Source organism: Sapajus apella, unplaced genomic scaffold, assembly GCF_009761245.1.
Source record: "Sapajus apella isolate SASKATOON/1434 unplaced genomic scaffold, GSC_monkey_1.0 scaffold20, whole genome shotgun sequence".
Classification (NCBI taxonomy): domain Eukaryota; kingdom Metazoa; phylum Chordata; class Mammalia; order Primates; family Cebidae; genus Sapajus; species Sapajus apella.
In genome coordinates this window covers 2,521,423-2,546,440 of record NW_022436960.1, presented here as the reverse complement: position 1 = coordinate 2,546,440, position 25,018 = coordinate 2,521,423, and the positions used below count along the sequence as shown (strand labels likewise).

At 38.4% G+C, this 25,018-nt stretch overlaps 1 long non-coding RNA gene and 2 other non-coding genes across 3 annotated transcripts in view; all 3 read left to right on the top strand.

The window, feature by feature from the left end:
- Positions 1 to 25,018, top strand: part of LOC116557757 — an 82,467-nt gene that overhangs the window by 21,408 nt on the left and 36,041 nt on the right. Inside the window, exons 6-7 of the long non-coding RNA XR_004271681.1 lie at positions 704 to 5,331; positions 10,523 to 10,612. This is a non-coding gene — a long non-coding RNA (uncharacterized LOC116557757). The remainder of the gene's footprint in view (positions 1 to 703; positions 5,332 to 10,522; positions 10,613 to 25,018) is intronic.
- Positions 18,437 to 18,508, top strand: LOC116558093. The gene has a single exon (XR_004271829.1). It is a non-coding gene; the product is annotated as a small nucleolar RNA SNORD113/SNORD114 family (small nucleolar RNA).
- LOC116558086 lies at positions 24,786 to 24,857 on the top strand. The gene has a single exon (XR_004271826.1). It is a non-coding gene; the product is annotated as a small nucleolar RNA SNORD113/SNORD114 family (small nucleolar RNA).

Here is a 25,018-nt window from a genome sequence, read left to right as displayed (position 1 = left end):
CACTCATCCAGGTCTAATGGTACAGCCTGGGGATTCCCTCTGCTTTTGGGGCTGCCTGTGCGGGAGGTCAGAAAAACCTTCACACCCGCCTCGTGGTTTACTCTCAAACTCGAGTTGCGGGCTGGCGGTGGGAGTTGGCTGCCAAAACGAGGCATGGGGAAGAAGAGGAAAGGGCAGCTCCGGAGCCACACTGCCCGTGTTCGCCTCCTTGGCTCAGCATCTCCTTGCTGGGGGACCACTTACAAGTCATCTGACTTCCCCGAGTCCGTTTCCTTAGGTATAAAATAGCACTAGTCATGTCTTTGCTCAAATACCATCCGCGCAGTGAGCCTTCCTCCCTCGCGCCACTGCCTGTCCCCTTCCTGCTTTATTTTCCTCCCCAGTTCTCACCGTCTTTTATCCCATGCATTACACTCACCTTTTCTGATGATCTTCTGCTCCTATCCACCCACAGGGATGTGAATTCTCATAGGATGGGGATCTGTCCGTGTTGCCCATTGCTGTATCCCCAGCACTCCGACCCGGTACCAGTACAAAGTGCATGCTCAAAAATGGCGGGGGGGGGGGAAATTTATAAGATACTGTTGAATTGTATCCACCCCAGAGGTGTGTCAATGTATGCAAAGTAGGCAGCGTGGTGCTTGGTACAGAGTATGCATTCAATAAATATTGGCTAATTATGATTATTATGTCTAATTCGCAGGACTGTTGTAAGAATCAAACGAGATAATGTATGCTGAGGCATGCTGTGAACACTACGTGCTGGGTACAGGAGGTACAATATTAACGATCCTTGCTGCGTGGAGGGAACCTGAACTTAAAGTGTGATGCTTTTCATTTTCACACCACTTGGGAGGGAGGAAAGGCTGGTGGGAGGATTGCCACCTGAGGCTCAGGGAGGGGACAGGCCTTCCCCAAGGGACCCCACAGTATGAAGAAGGCAGAAGCCAGTCCCCACACCGGTGGTCTTCCCACGACTCCCTTATGAAAGTCCCCCAATGGACGGATTGATGTATATATGACAATATCCACGTAGACCATAACTCTATATAATATACAGAATTATTTTTAGGTCCCTGAGTCGCTCTGAGAACAGTTGTGCCAGGTGATGCCTGCCCAGGACAGGCCGGGAGGGTAGGAAGGAAACTGGCTGTGTATGGGTGGTGAGGCCCATAGTGAAGCCTCCTTTGGTTTCTTGGAATCAAGTTGGACATCAAGAATCTCATGGCATAGACTTCCCCAAGGGCAGTCCCATTTCACAAAATGAATTTTCATTTTCCAAAGCTCATCCCTTAGTTGGATTTCTGTTTTTCAGGGCATTTGTTTAAGCTCTGATGGCATGTCCAAAAAAGAACAGACCCCAACAATTTCCTGCCCGAGTCCCATCCTTCCCCCAAACCCTTGGCTTGACCTGAGCATTGAGCTAATTCATTTCTTTGATCAAACTGGGGACTGTCTGAGCAGTGGGGTGGGCAGCATGGGACAGGGATAGGGTGGGTGTGTACAGGTGTGCAAGGCGGGCTACTTGAGGGGCGGGCGATAGTTCAGGTCACCCTCCGGCTGGACCCACGAGGGCGCCGCGTTCCTCATTCTACAAATCGTACAAGTCGGGGCACAAGACAGAGAAGCCAGGTCACGTCTCTGCAGTTACACAGCTCACGAGTGCCTGCTGGGGTGGAACCTGGTCTGTCTGTCTGTCTAACACCAGAGCTGCTGCAGAGGGAGCCAAGATTTGGGTGAGGGAGGGGCTCAGAGGTGGGGCGGAGGATTTTTTTTTTTTTAACCTGGTTGCCATTGGTGTGCAAATAATAACGTAACTCTGCTTGGGGACTAGTGCTGTGACTATCTTGCTGAGGGCAAAACAGGCACAGAGAGGTTCGTTTGCTTTCCTGATGTTGCCCAGCTAGTGGGGGGTTGAGGCTGGATTTGGGAGGTGGGCACTGACGTGTTAGCATATGTGCTGCAACCACTGGGCTCACTGGCTCGTGACATGAGCATAGGGGTCGAAGTCTCAGCCATCTGGATTTGAGGGCTTTTACCAACTCCCCAGTGGTGGGTGTGCTCTGAGCTCAAGCTTGTATATTTCACACTCTCCCTTGACCCTTCTTTTTAGCCTTCAGTTGAAAAATCCTGCAAGCCACTGATCCACAGAAAATATTTAAGAATACATATATTACATATATCTTGTAAATTTATTTACATATATATAAACATATATTTGGAAAGGGATTGTATCCAGGAGATTTGGGAGTGATTGTTTAAGGTAGAGGGAGGCAGGGGCATGAGATGGGGAGGGATGGAGGTGGGAACCATCAGTGGTAATTGTCAAGGGTGGTTTTTTTTTTACGTTTAAAGATGTTTATTAAAGTGTTATTTTTTTTTTAATTTATTTATTTTACTTTAAGGGTGGTTTTAACAATCAATACACTAAGAGAGAGGCATGCTGGCAGCAAGGACAGGAGTGGGTCGTAAACCAGGGATGGTGATTAATTCTCCACAACCGAGGGACATTAAAAAAAGAGATCAGAGTGGTTTGTGGCTATTAATTTTGTTATTAAAAATAATCAAGGAATAAAGAAATAAGGTAATAAAGGCCCCAAATGGAACAATTCTGAGAATGTGTTCTGGGCAAAGGATTATACCTAATCCAGGTCTGGTAACCTGACATTAACAAGCAGAAAAGGCCTCGTAGGCTATTTTCTTTCTTTTAATGGGCTTTGTGTTCCATAGAATGGGCACACTGGGGTTTCTCTGCCAAAGAAGGTGACTGCGGACAAATAAAATCCGGCTTCATGGGCGTTGATTGAACAGTTAAAAATGAATGAATGCATTAACAAAATTAGAGACAGGCAAGCATGGACCAGTGATGGCAATGTGTTACCCACTCCCCAGCTTTATAAAGAGATCATTGATGAACAAGTATTGTATGTATTTGTAAAGTTGGACAGTGCGACATTTTGATACGCACATATATTGTGAAATGATTACCGTAATCAAGCGAATTAACGTATCCATCACCTCATGTAGTTCCCTTTTTCTGTGTGTGCAGTGAGAATACTTAAGGTCTGGTAAACACCTTTCTATTCTCTGCCTCTGTGAGGTTATTATAAAAGAAAACCCAGGTTCCAGGCTGTTGAGGCTGTGGGTGGGAAGTGTATGAACAACTATACAGAAGAGTCATTGGTCTTGGGCTGAATGGTGACTTGAAGGGTAGTGGCTGCATAGTTAAAAATGACTTACATGAGTACAGAAGTGTCGAGTACCAAGAATGGACCACAAAGACAGCGTTTTATGACCTAAAGACTAAGATTTATCCATTTATGTACAATTGTGGACGATTTAAAATAAAACAAGACTTTTACCTCAGTGGATGGTGGTATTTGGATGTACTAATCAATATTTTTGTTCTAGATCAGTGGTGGGTTCATCTGTGTTTGTTGTATTTAAAAAAATCCAGGAAAACGTTGAAAAGGGTGAGTAGGAGTTGAAGATGATTGTTACTCCAAGTCCGCATTATCTGCGTCCGTTAGGAAGAATATCTGGGTTGGTCCCTTCTTGGGTAAGATGCAGAGGGACGTTTGTTTGTGATAGTCATGATTCTTGTTTTTGATTAGAATGGTAAATACACTCATTGTAATAATAGATGAATGATTACATACAACGAGAGGTACGCTTGGACCAGTGGTGAGACTGTCATGAAGCAAAGATTATAATTAATCCTGTGCTTCTCACCTGACGGCCATTAAAAAATATCTAGGTTTTAAAATTCTTTTCAATATCAGCCTTGTGTTCCACAGAATGGAGGCTCCAGAGTGAAATTAATGATACTTTGTCAATGAAGGTCTTGATTGTGAACTCTATGAGAAACAAGCCATGAGCCAACCAATGTAAGTAATGTTTAGTGTTGGTGTTTTGAAGTTGGGCGGTTGGTTGGTGGTTGTTGATTGCATTATTAAACGTGAATGGACACACAAATGAAGGCAAAGATGACCGGTGTGATGAGAATGTCATGAACCAAGGGTGATTAATTTCATTTAGTGTAACTGTCATCAAATAAAAATAATATTACTGAACTGTCCTCTGTAACAAATTAGCAAAGAAAAGGAACACACACACACACACGTACGTATCCTACATATATATCACACATGTTATGTTTATACATGTATCCTATATATATATCACCTATGTAATATGTGTTATGTTTATTTTTCATATTTTCAGGCTGGGGTGGGTTTATATGTGTCTATGAGGTAATTAAACATAAATAGGTGCATGTATAAAGAAGATCAAGAGAGTCAAGCATGAACTATTGAAGACAATGTACCCTGACCTAAGATTTATGATTACACAGCTCTACAAATTTGCAAGACATTAAAACACAAATATTTATGCTGTTTCATTCATTTCAGCAGCATTCTGCTGTTAATTTATGCGCTACATTTTTGCATCAACGCTTCCCTAATGAAGAAGTTTGGGGTGTTAAGTCAGTGGCAGAGGGCCACATAATGAAGTGAGGTCTTGGTAGTTTTCTGCTGGTTGACTAGAATTCGTCAGTGTTCTTTCATGATTTTTGTTTAAAGGGATAAGTAAAATTTAAAAGGGCCAAGCATAGATAATGAGGATGATATTTCATAGACAGTGAGGCTTATTAATTAAATTCTACACAAATAAAGGCCATTAAAAATGATCCAGGGTGTTCATTTTTCTAATAGTTGCTGTCTGTTGCACAGAATGGACAAATCATAGTTTATGTAGTCATGAAATATTTATGAGAAATTGACTCTTACTTGGGTAGATAAGGTACTTAAGGAAAATGTAATTAATAGTTGATGTTCTTAAATCTTGTCTGGAGAGTTATTCAAGGGTGTTCATAAATAAGCAAATGAATGAATGAACAAACACACGAATAAAACAAGAGAGGGCAAACATAGGACAAAGGTGATCGTATCTCATTGTAGTAAATTCTTTTTATTGTATGTAGCTTAAGCATCCATTTTGAACCCAAGTTTAACTTTCTAATTCCAGAAGCAGGTTTACTCACCCTTGACACAATTTGCAGTTCTTCACATCCTCCCAGTTCTTAACGTGACAGATCCAGATATAACTACCTTGTACAGCCGCTTCCAGGACACTGCCTCCCTAACGAACCGCCAGACGCAGCCCACTTGACTTTCCTCACTGACCCCACAGCCTGTGTGGACCACACAGATATAGTGGCTTGCTCTGAACTCACCAGTGAGAACTCTGAAGGAAGCCTGCTTGGGAGATGCCCTAGACCACAGTACAGGCTTTCCCCTTCCTGGTGGCCGTGTGAGGCATGCAGGATCTGTAAGTAATAAACCGCTTCTGTTGTCTCATTTCATGTGTTTTGTTGACTTGCTTCCTCTGTGTCTCACCTGACCAATACACTTGAATCAAACTTCTTTCCTGGTTGGGGATCTCCTAGAGAGGGGCTAGGAGTAGACTGGACACAGATCAGACAAGAATCATAGGGGGACTGCCAGTGTAAATGAGTTTCCTTTGAGAGGGACACCTGGTAACGGGTTAGGTAGGATACTTAGGCATTACACTTTTTGCCAGGATAAAGACGTACCCTATAAAAAATACACTGTAAACACCCATGACCACCTCTCCTGGATCTCCATCAGGGCAGAGCTAGAATTTATATTTACTCTCTTGAGACAGACCTCAAGACCATGTGGGAGGAAAGTACAATACTCATTATCCTCAAATTATGATTATTCCGATTCAGTTCATCGAAGGTCCTTTTAAAAATGCATTATTGGCCGGGTGCGGTGGCTCAAGCCTGTAATCCCAGCACTTTGGGAGGCCAAGGCAGGTGGATCACGAGGTCAGGAGTTCGAGACCGGCCTGACCAACATGGTGAAACACCGTCTCTACTAAAAATACAAAAATTAGCTGGGCGTGGTGGTGTGTGCCTGTAATCCCAGCTACTTAGAAGCCTGAGGCAGGAGAATCGCTTGAACCTGGGAGGTGGAGGCTATAGTGAGCCAAGAGCATTGCAGTCCAGCCTGGGCAACAGAGCAAGACTCCCATCTGAAAAAAAAAAAAAAAGTAAATGCATTGGTTAAACAGTTAGTTAATATTCTGGTTTTTGCATGGGGACATGTTGGATGTTGATTTTAGTACTGAAAATAAATAATTACCTAAATGTATAAAATAAACAAAAGGCCAGAACATGGACTTGTGATGACAGTGATCCGAGAATGAAAGGATTATCATTAATTAAGTTCTGACTGCCATACAAATAGCCTACCCTGTTGCACTCCCTTTGCCAGCTGTTTTATATTTCATTTTGTACATGTACATAGTTTATTTACACGTTTGCCTATAAATAGAAATCTGGGCTATTTACTCTGAGTAAGGAGCACACGAAGAGATGAAAGATGATGTGAGTGTTCTATTAACAGAGTAAGAGATTGGATTTATGGTTGCTCATTAAAACTTCTTTAGGAATGATCAAATCAAATCAAAGAGTGTTAGCATAAACCAATGATGGTGTTTCATGGAGTGGGGATTATGATTAATCCAATTAGGTTCATTAGAAAAGGTTCCAGACTATAACACCCCCCACCTTTTTTTTTTTTTTTTGCCTTGAGACAGGGTCTCACTCTGTTTCCCAGGCCAGACCTCCCTGAGCTCAGATGCTCTTCACACCCTCAGCCTCCTGAGTAGTTGATACTACAGCTATGCACTACCATGCCCAGCTAATTTTTGTATTTTTTGTAGAGATGGGGTTTCCCCATGTTACCCAGGCTGGTCTCAAACTCTTGGGCTCAAGCAATCCACTGGCCTTGACCTCCCAATGTGCTGGGATTGCAGGTATGAACCACCAAGCATGGCCCCAATAGAACTTTCTGCAGTGATGGAAATGCTCTGTAATCTGTTCTGCACAATATGGTAGCTACTAGTCACGTGATTATTGAGTCCTTGAAATGTGGCTGGTGTTCATGGGTAACTGAATTTTTTATATGACTTAATTTTTATTAATTTAAATATGGCTACTGGCTACTGTATCAGTCACTTGTGTTAGGTGGTTGGTTCATGGTAGTTTTCTCAATATTAAATATGAATACATCAATACAAAAATTAAATAAAAGAGTTGATTATGAACCAGTTATTAGTTTGTTTTCACACTGCTGATAAAGACATACCCAAGACTGGGAAGAAGAAGAGGCGGAGGTAAGAGAAAATGAGGAAGATGCAAAAGCGGAAACCCACGATAAAATCATCAGATCTCATGAAACTTACTCACTACCATGAGAACAGAATGGGGGAATCACCCCCATGATTCAAATTATCTCCGACCGTGTCCCTCCCACAACATATGGGAATTATGGGAGTATGATCAAGATGAGATTTGAGGGGGGACACAGAGCTAAATCACATCATCCTGCCCCTGGCCCCTCCAAATCTCATGTCCTCACATTTCAAAACCAATCATGCCTTCCCAACAGTTTCCCAAAGTCTTAACTCACTTCAGCATTAACCCAAAAGTCCACAGGCCAGAGTCTCATCTGAGACAAGGCAAGTCCCTTCTGCTTATGAGTCTGTAAAATCAAAAGCAAACTATTTACTCTCTAGATACAATGTGGGTACAGATATTGGGTAAATACGGCCATTCCAAATGGGAGAAATTGGCCAAAACAAAGTGGTTACAGGGCCTGTGCAAGTCCAAAATCCAGTGGGGCAGTTGAATTTTAAAGTTCCAAAATCATCTCCTTTGACTCCAGGTCTCACATCCAGGTCACGCTGATGCAAGAGGTGAGTTCCCATGGTCTTGGGCATCTCTGCCCCTGTGGCTTTGCATGGTACACCCTTCCTCCTGGCTGCTTTCACAGTCTGGCATTGAAAAGCCTGTCTGTGGCTTTTCCAGGTGCATGGTGGTACAAGCTTGTGGATCTACCATTCTGGGGTCTGGAGGACGGTGGCCCTCTTCTCAGAGCTCCACTAGGCGGTGCCCCAGTGGGGACTCTGTGTGGGGCCATTGACCCCACATTTCCCTTCCACATTGCCCTAGTGAAGATTCTCCGTGAGGGCCTCACCTCTGCAGCAAACTTTTGCCTGGGCATCCAGGTGTTTCCGTACGTCTTCTGAAATCCAGGTGGAGGTTCCCAAACCTCCATTATTGATTTCTGTGCGCTTGCAGGCTCAATACCATGTGGAAGCTGCCAAGGTTTGGGGTTTGCACCCTTTGAAACCATGGACTGAACTTTACCTTGGCCCTTTTTAGCAATGGCTGAGGTGGTTGGGACACAGGGTACCAAGTCCCTAGGTTGCACACAGCATGGGCACCCTTGGCCCAGCCCATCAAACCATTTTTTCCTCCTTGACTTCTGGGTCTATGATGTAGGGGGCATGCCATGAAGACCTGTGACAGGCCCTGGACACATTTTCCCCATTGTCTTGGGGATTAACATTCAGCTCCTTGTTACTTATGCAAATATCTGCAGCCAGATTGAATTTCTTCTCAGAAAACAGGTTTTTCTTTTCTACTGCATCACCAGGCTGCAAATTTTCTGAACTTTTATGCTCTGTTTCCCTTTTAAAATGGAATGCTTTTAACAGCACCCAAGCCCCCCATTTGAATGCTTTGCTGCTTAGAAATTGCCTCCACCAGATACCCTAAATCATCTCTCTCAAGTTCAAAGTTCCAAAAATCTCTAGGGCAGGAGCAAAATGCTGCCGGTCTCTTTGCTAAAACATAACAAGAATCACCTTTGCTCCAGTTCCCAAGAAGTTCCTCATCTCCACCTGAGACCACCTCAAGCTGGACCTTACTGTTTATATCACTATCACCATTTCTGTCAAAGCCATTCAACAAGTCTCTAGGAGGTTCCAAACTTTCCTACCTTTTCCTGTCTTCTTCTCAGCCCTCCAAACTCTTCCAACCTCTGTCCGTTACCCAGTTCCAAAGTCACTCATACATTTTTGGGTATCTTTTCAGCAATAAACCCCACTTCTGGTACCAATTTACTGTACTAGTCTGTTTTCACACTGTCGATAAAGACATACCCAAGACTGGGAAGAAAAAGAGGTTTAATTGGACTTACAGTTCCACATGGCTGGGAGGCCTCAGAATCATGGCAGGAGGAGAAGGCACTTCTTACATGGTGGTGGCAAAAGAAAATGAGAAAAATGCAAAAGCAGAACCCCCCGATAAAGCCATCAGTTCTCATGAGACTTATTCGCTACCATGAGAACAGTATGGGGGAAACTGCTCTGTGATTCAAATTATCTCCCACCGGGATTTATGGGAGTATAATTCAAGATGAGATTTGGGTAGGGGCACAGAGCCAAACCATATCAGTCGGTGATGGTGATGTTCCTTGAAACAAACATGATTAATCCAGTTCTGTACAATTGAGGTTCACTGGCAAAAAAGTCTTTCATTCATGAAAAAACAGCATAAGCTTATGCGTTTATTTTATAACTAGTGAGTATTACGTGAATGTGTACCCCATAGTTTCTGCGAACATTTCTCTAATGTTGGAGGTCTATGTATCTTGATGGTAAAGGATCAAAAAGTTACTGTGAAAGTCATAGTGTGTTGAATAGAGCTTTGTGGATATTCACCATATGAAATTATTTACTTCAAAAATGATTGATAAACGCTAGAGATTCCATTGCATGGGAAAGGATCATAACGTAACATAGACCAGGGTCTGTGATTAGTTTAAATCAATGTAAGTGTATTCCATAAATAAAAGATCTCTTGTGTTACATTTGTTAGTGAGGAACATGCAACTCATTGTCGCTGTGTGTAAAGAAGGCTGAGCTTTGACCAATGACGAAAGTGTGTCATGAATCAAATATATCCATACGTTTCTGAACAAGTGAAGCCCATTATATAAAGGTTTCTATTTCTCCAGTAACAGAGAAAAAAATATTTAAAAAATTAAAAGATTATCTATCTATCTATCTATCGATATATCTATCATCTGTCTATAATGTACTACTGTTTTTCTTGGTTTTAATGTTAGATTTTTGGTGTTTTCATTGATTATATTATAAAAATCAATAAATGAATAGATTTTTTAAATTCAAAGATCTTATAGGTTATCTGTCTCATATGGTAAATTATCTATAGACACGAAGGCCACAAGAACCACTTCCACTTACAAAAAGAATAGGAGGCACTGAGCAGTGCCACCTCACAGCAACTCCGCAGTCCTGCTGGCCAGATGATGTGGGTTCTCCCTATCTGGCCTGTCACTCATATAAGAGGGGGCACATAGACAGGGTTTATTATGGTCATCATTCTCCTTTTTGTTTTAGGTGATCTACTCAATGGTGTTCATTAAATTAATAATTAAAATAATCAATTGATTAAGTCAGTTAAGAATGAAGTGGGTCAGTGTAGAGAAAGAGGGCCAACCAGGGGCCAATGTTGAGAATGTGGCACAAGCCAAGGATGATGCTTAATCCAGTATTCTACACTTTTAATATTTAAAAAGTTTAAATCTAGTATCTTTCACACCTGCTTTCTCTTCTACAGAATGAGTGCACTGCAGGTGATCTGCTGTTATGTAATGATGAGGACTGGGCTCCTTTCTCTGTGGGCAAGGAGCATGGAGGCCAATGAAAGGTCAGTGAGAGTACTTGTTGTTGGTTTGGATGATTTGTTCATGGATGTTGACTGTATTATTTAAAAGAAATAAAAAGCTCCACATATGAAAATATTACAGAACATGCATGGACCAATGAGGAGAATGTTATATGAATCGGTGTTCATGATTAATCCAACTCAACGCCACTTCCACGAAAAATACAGTCAGGCTATTTTATTTGTGTTGCTGGACATTTAATATTTGTATACATTTTATGCCACTGTTGATTTAAGCAGTCCTCCATTGATAAAGACCTATGTCATCAACTGCATAAGACGGCAGCACACAGGAAGAGTGAAAGTGATTATCAGTATTCTATTGGGCAAGAAGATGGTGGGTTTATGGTAACTCATTGTGTCATCTTTGAAATACAGACGAATTAAAAGAAAAAGGGCCAAGTATGGGCAAGTGATGACGGCAGCATTGCCATGTATGAAGAATGTTGATTGAATCATTGATCCATATGTGTCATACTTAGATGCATTATAGGATGATTTATAGTGTATTATTTCTGTGGGAAATTAGATTATAGACATGCACTGTCTGACATCACTGCTAGCCACAGGGGCTACTGTGCACTTGGAATGTGACTAGTCTAATTGACATGTGATCTACATGGAAAATTATATTGAGTTTAGAAGCCTCAGTATAAAAAAGGTAAAATATTTCTAGAATTATTTATATTGATTAAATGTTACGATGATAGTGTATTATATATTGGGCTAAATAAAATGTGTAATTACTGTTTCACCTTTTTTTTTTTTACTTTTTAAAACTGTAGCTTCTAGAAAATTTACAAGTATTTGTGTGGCTTGCATTATATATTTTATTGCTCAGCACTGCTATAAGCCAATGAGAGGAATATTCAGTTTTATATTTTTCTAATCCATGGGTATTGATTGTATTATTATTGGCTAATCAGTGATGAATCAATGACAAGTGAGAAAAAAATGGAAACAACACACACTAAGCATTAAAGTGTATACTGGAACGAGGATTATTTTCCTTTCTCTTTTTTGAGGCAGAGTCTTACTCTGTCACCCAAGCTGGGGTGCAGTGGTGCAGTCACAGCTTACCTCAGCCTCAACCTCCAGGCTTAAGCGATGCTCCTGCCTCAGCCTCCCTAGTATCTGGGACCGCAGGCACATGCCACCATGCCTGGCTGTTGTTTTTTGTCTTTTTTGTAGAGATGAGGTTTCATCATGTTGGCCTAGGCTGGTCTCAAACTCCTGGGCTCAAGCCATCTACCCGCCTTGGCCTCCCAAAATGCATGAGCCATGTGTCTGGCCTATTATAAATAGATTTTATTAAGCACCAAAAGCCGTTAAAATACTGGCTATGGTTTAATGGTTACTTCTTTTAGGTAAGGGTGGTTAGTTCATTGAGGTAAGGAAGATATGAAAAGATCATGTAGTAATAATCGATGCTGTTCTGTTTTGTTGGTGTTGATTCGCCAGTCTTCAGTTTTTTTGTTTCAAAGAAAATTACGAACATTAACTAATATCTGATTAAGTAGCTGACCAAAGGGAAGAGGGCTAAGCATGACGAGTGCTGAGTGAGGGCAGGATTAATCCACGTAGGGCACCACTGAAACCCACTGTAAGACACACCCAGTCTCCCACCTTTATAGATGGGCCTGTAGTTAGGGAATAGGAACCGCAGTCTTCATCTTAACCCTTTTACAGCTCATGGTATTGATTACATTAGTATTAATAAGTGAATTGATCAGTAAATCACTAAACAAATTGAACAAATGTATAAACAAACTTATTAAACAAATGTGTAAATGAATAAAAAAAGAAAGACAAGCATGAACCAATGGATTATTATGTTTTTGATGCATTGAAGTCAATAAAATACACACAAGCACAGGGATGGATGGTGGCTCTTACTTAGAAGGGAAAGGGTTTTCCATAAATAATAAGAAAATGGAAGAGGACCAGTGTTGAGAACGTGTCAGGTGCTAAGAATTACTGTTAATCCAGTTCCAGTCATTGAGTTCATTGAACAACAATGAGAAGGAAGATCTAATCGCTTACCTCTGGGTAATGGGCAGATTGACAGATGTTAGTGTGTTTTTTTTTTTTTTTTTTTTTTTTCCCACAGACTTTTAATGTGTAAAAAACAAAGTATTTTACAACAGCATGTGCTCACTTTGTGTCTTTGTGTCATATTTTGGTAATTCATGCAGTATTTCAAATGCTATCATTATTGTTCTATCAGTGATCTGTGGTTAGTCATGTTTGTTTTGCGAGGACTTTTCAGATTTTTTCTTTCTGTTTCCTTTTTTTTTTGAGATGGAGTTTCACTCTTGTTGCTTAGGCTGGGGTGCAATGGCGTGATGTTAGTTTTATTCAGAGTTTTTAACAGTTTCTTTGAATTCTCTGCTATGGATTGTAAGGGAATGAATGAATAAGTTTATGTCATAATTAGTTAAAAGAGAACAAATGACAGACCAGTGATGGATATAAATTATGAAGTATTAGGATAAAGTAATTTCTATACAGCTGATGTCCATATAAAAGATGGACTAGGCTCCTAACTGCTTGATGTTCACAGATGGATTCATGTTATATTAAGTTTTGGATGCTTGCAGATTTATCCTTGTTAATTTGTTTTCAAAAGATGGATATAAGGTTAAATTAATCTATTACTAGTAAATAAGCAAATAGATGAATACATAAAGAGGGGCAAGAATGATTTGTCAATTAAACAAAATTTTATTTTATTTTAAAAATAAAATAAAACTTAAAAAACAGTGAACATTGGTGAAAATGTACCCTGAAACAAAATTTAAGATCAATATAATTCTGAACAAGTGGGTTCCATTAAAAAATGGAAGAGCGTGCTTCACTCAGTTTACATTTGTTTAATATTTCATTTTTTACCACTCTTTATTTACACATTCTGCCATTGATATAGATTTAGGTTTCTAAGCTATTGACAGAGAAAACACAAGGAAGGGAAAAAAGTGTTGTCAGTGAAGTAAAACAAGAGATTCCTTTATGTTCTTTGTTAAATATTTAAAATTTGACAAAGTTGAGGAAAGGCTAAAGACAGAGGACCCTACATGGGCCACATTGAGCATGGGGCTGACGTTGAGCATGGGGCTGCATAAGGATGTCGGTTGCTCCATATGTGCAGCAGTGAGCTCCCCTGTAGAAGGAGATTCAGTGGATTAGCTCATGGAGAAATTAGCCTACATATACCAGTTATAATATTCATATATCTTATTTTTGATTTGTTGTGATTCATGAATATTGGTAAAGTGATTTTTAGTCAATTAATGAATTAAATCAATAAGCAAATGTATAAATAAAGTCTCAACTAAGCCATTGATAAGTACTCTAGGGTGCTTAAATCAAGGATTTTGATTAAACTATATTACTCTGAGGTCCATTATAAAACCAAATCTAATTTACTGCCTCAGTGGGGCATGAGCTTTTAGCTGCAGTGAGGAATGTAAGCATCTTGTGCTTGGGATTTTGCAGATCTGATACGAATCCTATTATTAGTAGTAAATCAGTGCAGAGTAAATAAAGACACATACCAATGAATCCAGCTAAAGAGGGCTGGATATGCATCAGTTATGGGAGAATGTAATGAGATACATATTATTATTAAATATTTCTGAGAAGCTGAGTTCTAGTAAGTAAACAGTTCAAGGCTGTTACCACATTGGTTAGGAATGTATGGACAGATGTATGTTTCTGGGTTGGCAGCTGTTAATTTTGTTCTGTATTTTAATATGAAAAGGGAAAAAAAGGAAATTGCTTACAAAACTGCCTACCTGAAAGATCAAGCAGGGGCCATCCGTTGAGCTTATGCGCAGATGTTAGTGTTATTTAGAGCTCTTATTCAGAGTATGCAGGTTCACAGTTTTTGACGGCATTATTCTGAGTAAATGAAAGAAGGGATTATCTATTTATTTTTTATTGACAGAATACTTTTTTATTATCTATAGCATCAACAACACTTCCATCATAGCAATGACAAAATGATGAGTATAATAAAATAATAAAAATGTTAGTAATATAGCTAACAATTATTGTACTATATATTTAATCACTGCAATTTTTAATTTTCTATTTTTATTTCAATAATTTTGGGGGAACAGGTGGTTTTTGGTTACGTGAGTAAGTTCTTCAGTGGTGATTTCAGAGATTGTGGTGCACCTGTTACCTGGACAGTGCACACTATACCTAATGTATAGCCTTTTATTCTTCACCCCTACAAACCTTCCCCCCAAGTCCCCAAAGTTCATTATGTCATTATTATGCCTAGGCATCCTCATTGCTTAGCTCCCACTTATAAGTAAGAGCATAAGATGTTTGGTTTTATTCCGAAGTTAATTCACTTAGAACAATGGTCTTCAGCTCCATCTGGGTTGCTGTGAATGCCATTATGTTGTTCTTTTTTATGGCAGAGTAATATTCTGCAGTGTATATATATGTATGTATATATATATATACACAACACATTTTCCTTATCCACTCGTGGGTTGATGGGCATGTAGGCTGGTTTCATATCCTTGCAATTGTGAATTGTGCTGCTATAAACATGCGTGTGCCAGTGTCTTTTTCATATAATGACTTCTTTTCCTCTGGGTAGATACCCAGTAGTGGGATTGCTGGGTTAAATAGTAGTTTTACTTTTAACTCTTTAAGGAATCTTCATACTGTTTTCCATAGTGGTTGTACTACTTTACATTCCCACCAGCAGTGTAGAAATGTTTCCTTTTCACCACATCCATGCCAACATTAGTTAATTTTTTATTTTTTAATTATGGCCATTTTTGCAGGAGTAAGGTGACATCCCATTGTGGTTTTAATTTGCATTTCTCTGATAATTAGCATTTTTTCATGTTTGCTGGCCATTTATGTATCTTTTTTGGGGAATTGTCTATTCATGTCCTTTGCCCACTTTTTGATAGATTATTTTTGATTTTTTGCTGATTTGCTTGAGTTCTTTGTAGATTCTGAATATTAGTCCTTTGTCAGATTGTAGTTTGCAAATGTTTTCTCCTACTCTGAGGGGTGTCTGTTTACCTTGCTGATTATTTTTTTGCTGTGCAGAAGCTTTTTAGTTTCGTTAGGTCCCATCTATTTATTTTTGTTTTTGTTGCATTTGTTTTTGCATTCTTGGTCATAAACTCTTTGCCTAAGCCAATATCTAGAAGAGTTTTCCCAATGTTATATTGTAGAGTTTTTTTGATTTCTGGTCTTAGATTTTAAGTCTTCCATTTTGAGTTGACTTTTGTTTAAGGTGTAAGAGATGATGATCCAGTTTTATTTTTCTACATGTGTCTTGCCAATTATCCCAGCACCATTTGTTGAATAGGCTGTCCTTTCCCCACTTTACGTTTTTGTTTGCTTTGTTGAATATCAGTTGGCTGTAAATATTTGGCTTTATTTCTGGGTTCTCTATTCTTTTCCATTGGTCTACGTGCCTATTTTTATGAGTATCATGCTGTTTTGGTGACTGCAGCCTTGTAGTATAGTTTGAAGTTGGGCAATGTAATGCCTCCAGATTTGTTCATTATGCTTAGTATTGCTTTGGCGATGTGGCCTCTTTTTTGGTTTCATATGAATTTTAGGATGGTTTTTTCTAGTTCTCTGAAGAATGATGATGGTATTTGGGTGGGAATTGCATTTAATCTGTAGATTGTTTTTGGCATTATGGTCATTTTCACAATATTGACTCTGCCCACCTCTGAACATGAGATGTGTTTCCATTTGCTTGTGTCGTCTATGATTTTTTTCAGTGTTTTGTAGTTTTCCTTGTAGAGATCTTTCACCTCTTTGGTTAGGTGTATTCCTAAGTATTTTTGTTGTTGTTGTTGCAGTTGCTATATAAGAATCAAAAGTTCTTGATTTGATTCTTAGCTTGGTTGTTGTTGGAGTATAGCAGTCCTACTGATTGTGTGAAAGGGATTATTTAAATGAAGACAAACATAGATGAATAAGGTTAATTTATCATTTAAAATGTCCATATAAATAAAAGGGTAATGAGGTTCTGCTCACTGTGGATAAACAGCATAGAGTCAGTTACTTGTAATAATATTTTAGGCCATTTTGCATTTTCTTTGAAGAAAATAAAAATACTAATAAATTATTCCATAAGTGAATATAAAATAAATAAATGAATAGATTCATAAATTAAGATCAAACACAGACCATTGGTGAAAATGTGTTAAGAAGTGGGAACATAAATATATCCAATTCTAATCAAGAAAGACCAATAAAAAAGATCACCTTGGTTCTTACCTGGGTGGGTGGTGCTTAAGTGACAGAATTTGGAATATGCATAGTTTTTATTATTTTCTTAGGGTATAGGTTTAGGAGTTTTCACTATGCTGCCTAAATTAGTGATTAACAAAGACAATAAATAAACTCAGTGGCATTCTTGGGCTAATGGTGGGAATTTAACAAAAACTGGAGTTTTTAAAAAATTTGGTACAACAGGACTTAGGTCCCTTAAAAAAATAGAAATCTGTGCTGCCTCTTGACTTTTCTAAAATCTGGTTTTTACTCCACATATTCAATATGCCAGATCTGACTTATTCATTATACAGTGATGGAGATGTTGCTGACATGTAGGTGGATAAGGAGCAGAGAGGCACATGTAAGTAACAGAGTTCTTGTTCTTGCTTTGAAGGGGACTATTCATGTTGTCCATGGAATTAATTCAAAGGAATGAATAGCTACCACAAACATAAATAGAATTAAACATGCTGGCTGGGCACAGTGGCTCACGCCTGTAATCCCAGCACTTTGGGAAGCTGAGGCCGGTGGATCACGAGGTCAGGCATTCAAGACCAGCCTGGCCAACATAGTGAAAACCCATCTCTACTAAAAATACAAAAAATTAACCAGGCATGGTGGTGGACACCTGTAATTCCAGCTACTTGGGAGGCTAAGACAGGAGGATTGCTTGAACCCAGGAGGTAGAGGTTGCAGTGAGCTGAGATCTCACCACTGCACTTCAGCCCAGATGACAATGTGAGACTCCATCTCAAAAAACAAACAAACAAACAATGCTGAGAGAGTGGATGTGAAGTGTTCTCATCACAAAAGTGACGACTATGAGAGGTAATGGGTATATTAATTAGCTAGCGATCCGACGATGTATATACTTCAAAACATCATGTCGTACACGATAAATACGCATAATTTGATCTGTCAATTAAAAAATGCAGTAATAAAATCAAAACAAATGAAAGAATGCCATGCGTGGACCAATATTGGGAATACGTAATGAACCATGGGTTAAGATGAATTCATTTTAGTACAACTGAAATTCGTTACAAACAAAATCGGAGGGGGTTGTATTCATTTTCACAGTTGCTTAATATTCTACTCTATTGTGCACCATATTTTAAGAAGATTCCTCTGTTGCTAAAGATCTAGGCTTTTAAATTGTTGGGGAGGGAGCACCTACAAATATGGGACAAATTGCCAGTGTTCTGGTCGTGGAATGAGATGATAGGCTTTTCACTGTACTGTCTTTAAGTTACAAGGACATTAAGTGAAAGATGAGTGAGCAAAGAGCAGTGACACACATGGGATGGGTAGGAATAACGTTATTGATTAATCTATAGGTACAATCTGAGGCCCAATTAAAAAGAGATCTTATCTACCAGCTCTGTGGGAAATGAGCCTGGAATAGCAGCCAAAGATCTTGATCTTGGGTGTTTGTGATTCATAGATATTAAATTATTTTGTTGGTGAAACCATAAATGAAATAATATGTATAATCAATAAACAGTGTATAAGTAAATACATGAGGAAAAATGTCAAGCTTGGATCAGTGATGAGTAATTCTGGGGCATATAAATCATTCATTTTGATTAAACCCTAAACTCTAAAGTCCATCAAAAAGAGACCTAGTTATTCTCTCTAAGGGAATGAAGTTCAGAGTAGAAGTTCAGGTTCTTGGGCTTTAATGGTTCCTAGGTAGGGATTGTAAGTGAATCAATGAATGCAATAATAAAGAAATGTGTAAGTGAAGACAAAGATTGTCATATGTGGACCATTTATGATAGCATGTCATGAAACAAGTATTATTACTAATATATTTGTATAGTATTTAATTTCAATATAATATATAGGCAAAAGCTGTTATTTGGAGTACATAGGAGCTCCAGACACATAGAAGCACATAGACAGATGTATCTAAGTGTCCGTGTTGGTATTCTGGATTTGTAAGAGGTTGCTAGTTGTCAGCTTATTAAGAAGGGCAAGTATTTACAAAAACAAAAGATTACATGACTGTAACAGAAAAGGAGCAAGTATGTGCCAATTTGAGGATGTGTTACATGACACCAGTCATGACTGATCTAATTATAACCATTTAATTTTATAAAAAATAACAAAAAATGGCAAGGGATAGAGTCAGTTATTTCTGTGGGTAATGAGCATGTGGGTTGTTTGGTCTTGTTTTGTGTTCACATGTAGGGTCTAGGATCTCTGGTAATTACATTTTTTTTAAGTTGAATGAATATGATTATATCTCAAGGGCCAACTCTGGACAGTGTGGAGCATGTGATGTGGAATAAAGCTAATGACTAATCCCACTCTACCCTACTGATGTCCATGTAAAGAAAGTGGGATCTAGGTGCTTCTGTCTTGGGTTAACTTGGGTTAAGTTCATAGACAGATCATAGAACATTCCAGTCCTAGGCTGCTGGTGGGTTTACTATACATTTTACTGAGATAGGGCCAAACATGAACCAATATGGAGAATGTGTCATATGACCAGGGTTATAATTAATCCAACATTATTTAGTGAGTTTAATTTATTTATTTATTGCATTTCAGGCTTTGGGGTACATGTGAAGAACATGCAAGATTGTTGCATAGGTACATACATGGCAGTGTGATTTGCTACCTTCCTCCCCATCACCTGTATCTGGCATTTCTCCCTATGCTATCTCTCCCCAACTCCCCACCCACTGCTGTCCCTCCCCTATTTCCCTGTGACAGACCCCACTGTGTGATGCTCCCCTCCCTGTGTCCATGTGTTCTCATTGTTCAACACCCGCCTGTGAGTGAGAACATGCAATGTTTGATTTTCTGTTCTTGTGTCAGTTTGCTGAGAATGATGGTTTCCAGGTTCATCCATGTCCCTACAAAGGACATGAACTCATCGTTTTTTATGGCTGCATAGTATTCTATGGTGTATATGTGCCACATTTTCCCTGTCCAGTCTATCATCGATGGGCATTTAGGTTGGTTTCAAGTCTTTGCTATTGGAAACAGTGCTGCAATGAACATATGTGTGCATGTGTCCTTATAGTAGAATGATTTATAATCCTTTGGATATATACCTAGTAATGGGATTGCTGGGTCAAATGGAATTTTTATTTCTAGGTCCTTGAGGAACTGCCACACTGTCTTCCACAATGGTTGAACTAATTTACACTCCCACCAACAGTGTAAAAGTGTTCCTATTTCTCCACATCCTCTCCAGCATCTGTTGTCTCCAGATTTTTTAATGATCGCCTTTCTAACTGGCGTGAGATGGTATCTCAATGTAGTTTTGCTTTGCATTTCTCTAATGACCAGTGATGATAAGCATTTTTTCATATGTTTGTTGGCCTCATATATGTCTTCTTTTGTAAAGTGTCTGTTCATATCCTTTGCCCACTTTTGAATGGGCTTGTTTGTTTTTTTCTTGTAAATCTTTTTAAGAAAATAAAAAGAGGCTGTAGTTACGGTCTATGAACGTGTAGACAGATATTGACAGTTCTTATCTTTGGTCTTGGAGTCCGTTGTTATTGAGATGTTGTTCTAAGTGACTAAAGAAGGCTATTTATATCTAGATCAATTATTTAAGAGAAGGCCAAGCATGGGCCAATGAAGAACACGTGTTAGGAACCAAAGATAATGATTACTCCAGTTACACTCTAATGTCCAGATATATAGAGCTCCAGGTTGCCCCTCCTTTGGGTAGAGCAAACATTGAAATTTCCATGGAGTAATTCTTTAGAAAAACATATATATAATTTATTCCATGCTTAATTATATACATGAATTAATAAGTGAATCACTAGACAAGTAAATCAGAAAGATTCTGCATCGTTGGTGAGAATATGCCATAAAACAAAGGTTTTCATTGATCTAATTTTTCACAAGTGAGAACCACTATAAGTGATCACCTATCTGTTAAATTTATAGATAGGGAGTATGTAGACAGATATTTGTGGTAGATATAGCTCTTATTCTTATGTGGACATTCACTGTATTATTTAAAAGCCAAAGCTACACAAGTCAATAAATAAGGAGTGGCACTTTTGGGCAATGATGAGATGACCCAAGTTTAAGATTAATCTAATACTGCAAAATAAATTTTCATTAACAATATCTAACTGTAGGTCTTTCTTTCTTTTGAAAGTGTGTGTTTTCCTTGACCAAATGAGCACATCATGGTGAAGAACTGCTTTAATCATTCTCTAATGATAAAGATCTTGGCTTTTACCTCTGTGGGTAAGGACAGAAGATAGTAATGTAAGTAACAGCTATCATTTACTGTTCTTGGATTGGGAAGTTGGTTTATGGGTGTTGCCTGAATAACTGGATATATATTCATAAATAAAATGAGATTACACCAACATGGACCAGTGATGAGAATATGTTCAGAATTGGGATTTATGATTAATATGATTCAGGCCAGGCGCGGTGGCTCACGCCTGTAATCCCAGCACTTTGGGAGGCTGAGGCGGGTGGATCACGAGGTCAAGAGATCGAGACCATCCTGGTTAACATGGTGAAACCCCGTCTCTACTAAAAATACAAAAAATTAGCTGGGCATGGTGGCGCGTGCCTGTAATCCCAGCTACTCAGGAGGCTGAGGCAGGAGAATTGCCTGAACCCAGGAGGCGGAGGTTGTGGTGAGCCGAGATCGCGCCATTGCACTCCAGCCTGGGTAACAAGAGCGAAACTCCGTCTCAAAAAAAGCATGATTCAGTACTAGTAAACTTCAATGAAAAAGATACAGGGTGTTTCATTTGTTTTCAGAGGTGATTTAAATTCTGCTTTATTTTTGTGCTGTGATTCATTTAAGTACCTCTCCATTGATAAAGATTTAGGCTATTAATTCCTTGAGGGAGGAGCACATAGAAGATGGACAATATTGTCAGTGCTCTAGATGTGCAGTATGATTATAATTCGTTGGTGATTTAAGCACCATCTTTGTTATCTGAAAGAGGGCCAAGTGTGGTCCAGTGAGTAGCATGGAGCTGACACGAAACAAGGATGTTGATTAATTTATATGTGTAAAAAGTGCATATATATATATGTATCTGTGTATATATATATATATATATATACACTCAGATATACTCACACATACATATATGTGTGTGTGTGTGTGTCTATCTATTAGCTCTGTGGTCAGTGGACATGTGGACAACTATTAGTATTCCAGATGTTGTTCTTGAGCTGTTTGACTCACAAGGATTGATTATAATATTATTAATGAATCAATGAATATAGAAATAAACAATGCATAAAGTGTGTTGAGTATAGCCAGTTATTAGTATTCTGAGCTGTAGGAATAAAAGATTTCGATTAGATTCTGTAACTCAGAGGTTTATTAGAAAAAAGAAACTAGTTATTTCTTCTGTGGGAAAGAGGCTTACGGCAAAAGTTAGGAAAGCCAAAGATGTGGTTCTCAGTTCTTCATGCCTGTGCATTGTATGAAAAGTGAACCAATGCAAGAATAAATAAAGATGTAGAAATTAATGATGGCTAATTATGCAAGTCGGTAATGAATCAAGGATTATTATTAATTATTGTTATTTTCTGAAGTACTGAGTTTTATAACATAGATTAAGTCTACCTTATTATTTTTCATAAAAGACACATCTAATTTCATGACAGTCCCTGTTGTAATTTTGGATTGATGTTGGGTAGCTGGTTGTCAGTTTTATTTAGAAAAGAAACAAATCATTTACATGAAAAGTAATTGTTCCAATAATTGCCTAATTGAAAGAAGGCCAGGTGTGGACTAATACTGAGAATATGATCATAGGCATTATTATAATTGCCTAATTGAAAGAAGGCCAGGTGTAGACTAATATGGAGAATATGATCATAGGTGTTATTAATGTAATTCTGTTCACTGAATATTATTTAAGAAAACAAAAATGATCTAGCCATTTATATCTTTGGACAGTGAACACACAAACAGATATTAGTCAGTGTTCTTGTCCAGTGTTGTGGCTTTTATTCATTTTGATGTATTATTAAAAAGTGAATGAATAAATGAGTTTGTGTTTCAATTATTTAAAAAAATATGGAGGATTGGCCAGTGTGTCACCAAGCAAAGATAACAACCTATTTTTACAGATTAAAAAAAAAAGAAATCTACCTGGATCCCACTTTGGACAAAGTACATGTTAACAGTTGCATGAAATGGTATTTTACTTTTGGATTACTGTTTGGTTTTATTCTTTTTTTTAAAAAAAATGAGCAAATGATCAAGTTATTTTGGCGGTAATTAAATAAAAGAAAGAACATAGGTGAGTCAGCAAATGCTTAAATTAAGGTAAATCTTGGATTACTGTTTCTTGACACACTCTCAGCAATGCTCAAATATGGTTCCTTAAGAAAGATTAATGAGGTTTGGGTGTTTATGTGGTTAGGGACTGTACAGATGGATAGTGGTAATGGTTATATTTATTACTCCTGCATTGGATAGATTTAAGGGTTCATTATGTTAAAAATTAAACAGTAAGTAAATCCATATGTAAAAGGTACGGTTATTCTTGAGTCAATAATGAGAATGTTTAAGGAACCAAGGTTTATTATTAATTGAATCCCTCATGACTCAAGTCCATTAAAAGAAGGTAAGTCTTGGCGGTTCGATTCTTTCTAAAATATATATTTTCCTTCACACAATGAACATGCTACAGCTAATTATTCAATAACAATAAAGATACTGGTGTTTTACCTCTGTGGGTAAGGCTGTCAGAGACTATTGTAGATAACAGTCAAAATTCGTGTCCTGGGTTTCTGTGGCTTGTTCATCACTAAATTATATGAGAAGAATAAACGGTAAATATATACATGTATAAAAAGCAAACCATGGAAGAACCAATAATGAAGATGAACCAAAGTTTACGCTTAGTCTGATTCAGCCCAACGTAAGCCCATTGCAAATGATGGAGGGCTTGTATGAACTTTGTGTTTTATTTTGTGCCGTGGTTGATTTACACACATTTTCTTTAATGTTAAAGATCAGGGCTCTTCACTCCTGTAGGCAGATAGGAAGAGGAAGATGGTGTCTGTGTCCTCATTGTGAGTTAAGATGGGGGTTCACAGTTGTTATTCCATTCTATTATTGTCTTTTCCTGTGTAATGAATTGCTGAACAATTTAATGGCTTAAAACAAGAATAATCATTTGTTATTTCTCATGGTTTCTATGTGGCAGGAGTCCAGGAGAGGCTCACTGGGGCAGTTTTGGCTTAGGGTCTCTTGTGAAGTTTCAGGAGAGATGTCAGGTGGAGCTGCAGTTATCCGAAAGCTTGACTGTACCAGAGGGTCTGCTTCACCTACATGGCTGGAAAGTTGGTGCCGATTGTGGGAAGCCACAGTTTCCTTACAAATGAACTCTTCCTTAGGACTTCTTGAGTATCCTCACAACATGGCAGCTGACATCCCCTAGTGTAATCAATCTAAGACAGAGAAAGGTGGAACCTTCAATGTATTTTATATTCTAGTTCTGAAGTCATACACCATCATTTTCACAGTATTCTGTTGGTAATATGGGTGATCACGATTTAATATGGAAAGAAGCTACACAAAGCTATGCATACCAGGAGGCATGGGCCTTGGGAGGCATTTTGGAGGCTGGCTACCTCATGTACTATCTTTAAAATATAAACAAATTAAACAAAGTATGGATGAAATATTAACATGAGATTGATATGAAGCAAGGAAGTGTACTTAATTATTTATATAATGCTGAGCTTCATTCTGAAAAATGTAGTATCATGTCTATGGAAAATAAGCTTATAGATCTCAATAATATTCAAGGATCTTGTTGTTAGATTTTTTTGATTTGTGTCTATTGGCTTTATTATTAGTGACTCAATGAGTGAAGCAAACAAAGGTATGAATGAATGAATAAAAAAAGAATGCTAGGACTAGACCAATGATGAGTATTCTGGGGTGTCTGAGTCAATGATTTTGATTAAACCCCATAACTCTGAGGTCCATTACAAGAAGAGACCTAGTTAATATATATATGGTAAATGATATTATAGTAGAAGTTAGAATTATTTGGGATTTTGTTCTTAAGCTGTTGAGGTTCATAGGTATGGATTGTATTACTAGAAGAGAATCAATAAATGAATAATGAAAAAATATGTAAATAAGGG